Source organism: Nannospalax galili, unplaced genomic scaffold (assembly GCF_000622305.1).
Source record: "Nannospalax galili isolate Female #2095 unplaced genomic scaffold, S.galili_v1.0 scaffold488, whole genome shotgun sequence".
Taxonomy (NCBI): domain Eukaryota; kingdom Metazoa; phylum Chordata; class Mammalia; order Rodentia; family Spalacidae; genus Nannospalax; species Nannospalax galili.
In genome coordinates, this window is record NW_008360316.1 from 4,977,114 (window position 1) to 4,979,933 (window position 2,820).

Below are 2,820 nucleotides of genomic sequence, written 5' to 3' on the forward strand. Positions count from 1 at the left end.
CCTTCAGGGTTGTTCCAGAAATTGGCTGTAATGCCGCAGCTGTCCACTTCTGAGTAGTGCCTGCATAGCGTGCAGAACCATCTGTAAACCAAGCCCTAGTCTTCTCTTTCTCAGTCAACGGATCATAGGGCACACCCCATGAAGCCATAGGTGCATGCTTGAGAACAGGAGGCATCGTAACAGGAGTAGGAACCATAGGCATTTCCCTCTGGGCCCAATCAAGCCCGTTCACGTATCTACCACTTCCATTTGATAATGAATTGTTGCTGTGCATGGCCTACTTTATGGGTTGGGGGGTCAGATAACACCCAGCTCATGATGGGCAGCTCTGGTCGCATGGTGACTTGGTGGCCCATTGTAAAACATTGAGTTCCCACTAAGGCCCGATAGCAGGCTAAGAGCTGTCTCTCAAAGGGAGAATAGGTGTCTGGAGATGAAGGCAAAGCCTTACACCAAAATCTCAATGGCATCTGCTGTGATTCCCCTATGGGGGCCTGCCAGAGACTCCAAACAGCATATTTATCTGCCACTGATACCTCAAGCACCATTGGGTCTGCTGGATCACATGACCCAAGGGGCAGAGCAGCTTGTACAACAGCCTGGACCTGTTGAATGGCCCTTTCCTGTTCCAGGCCCCACTCAAATGCAGCTGCCTTCTGAGTCACTTGATATATGGGTCGTAGTAACACACCCATGTGAGGAATGTGCTGCCTCCAGAATCCAAACAGGCCCACCAAGGGTTGTGCTTCTTTCTTGGTGGAGGGAGGGGCCAAGTACAACAAATTATTCTTCACTTTAGAAGGAATGTCTCTGCATGCTCCACACCACTGAACTCCTAGAAATTTCACTGAGGTAGAAGGCCCTTAAATTTTGGTTGGATTTATTTCCCATCCTCTCATGCGCATATGCTTAACCAACAAGTCCAGACTGTCTGCTACCTCCTGCTCACTGGATCCAATCAGCATAACATCATCAATATAGTGGACCAGTGTGATATTTTGTGGAAGAGTCAGGCAATCAAGATCCCTTCGAACCAAGTTATGGCACAGTGCTGGAGAGTTAATATACCCTTGAGGCAGGACAGTAAAGGTATACTGTTGGCCTTGCCAGCTGAAAGCAAATTGCTCCTGGTGGTCCTTATGAACTGGTATCAAGAAGAAAGCATTTGCCAAACCAATAGCTGCATACCAGGTACCAGGAGTCGTATTAATCTGCTCGAGTAAGGAAACCACATCTGGTACAGCAGCTGAAATTGGAGTTACTACTTGATTAAGTTTTTGATAGTCAACTGTCATTCTACATGACCCATCTGTCTTCTGCACAGGCCAAATAGGAGAGTTAAAGGGACATGAATCTTCCAAATCCTTGATGGTAGCACTAATTTCTGCAGTCCCTCCAGGGATGAGATACTGTTTTTGGTTCACTATTTTCCCTGACAGAGGCAATTCCAATGGTTTCCATTTGGCCTTTCCAACCATAACAGCCCTCACTCCATAGGTCAGGGAACCAATGTGGGGATTCTGCCAATTCCTAACTATATCTATCCCAATTATACATTCTGGTACTGGGGAAATAACCCAGGATGAGTTCGGGGACACACTGGACCCACTGTCATTGGACTTCAGCCAAAACTCCATTTATCACCTGACTTCCATAAGCCCCTACTTTAACTGCAGGGCCAAAATGCTTTTTAGGATCTCCCAGAATCAGTGTCAACTCAGAACCAGTATCCAATAGGCCATGGAATCTCTGATTATTTCCTTTTCCCCAATGTACAGTTACTCTAGTAAATGGCCACAGGTCCCTCTGGGGAAGGATGGGTGAGAGGTGAACAGCGTAACTCTTTGGTACTGTGACGTGGTCCTTCCTCAAGGGCACCCAGCCTTCCCTTCATTCAAGGGGTTCTGGGTCTGTAAACTGTCTCAAGTCTAGAAATTGGTTAACTGAGCAAGATTCTCTATTGCTACGATCCAATACTGACTTCCTGTCATTCATCCTAGAGCTTTTCTGCTTATACAGATCAAATAAAAACTTAGTAGGCTTCTTATGTATGTGGTCCCTGGAAACACCATGATTGATTAGCTAGTACCACAGGTCCATTTGAATCATGCTATTGTAAGTATTGTTTTGCCTTTGCTGCCCATTACGATAAGTATGCTCACCTTGTCTTTGGTAATTCAATACTGCCACCTGACCCCTACTCCGAGGTCCTGTTACACCTATTATATTTACATTTAATTTATGCAATTGAGCAGCAGCATCTCCAACTGTAAGATTCGGCATAAGGAAAAGAGCAAAAACAAAGCTCTTCAAACGTTCTGGTGTCTCTCTCAGTACTTTCCATCTTACAAAATCAGTAAAAGGCATGTCCTCTGGGCCCTCCCATTGTGGATGCTTTGGTGTTGCTCTGTGAATCCCCTCAAGCCCGCCAATTTGCCTGAGCCTTACAATCCCTTCATCAACACTAAGCCAAAGGATATCAGGTATCTCCAGCTCTCTGTCAGTAGGCCATCTTTTGATAAATACCTCAGCCAACCAATCAAATAAACTTTTAATGCCCTTTTTAACTGCACAAGCTTCCATATTAAACCTAGAATCTCCAGTCAATAAACTCTGCCTGATCCAATTTTATGTTCCTTCTGCCATTATCCCATACCCTTAAAATCCATTCCCAGACATATTCATTAGACTTCTGTTTGAAAGAATTAGCAAATTCACTAAGTTCTTTAGTGGTGTAGTGCACCTCCTCATGGTCCACACTTTCTATCTCTCCTCTAGCTGCCTGCTTAGCTTTGAGTCTGGTTATAGGTCTAGAGGCAA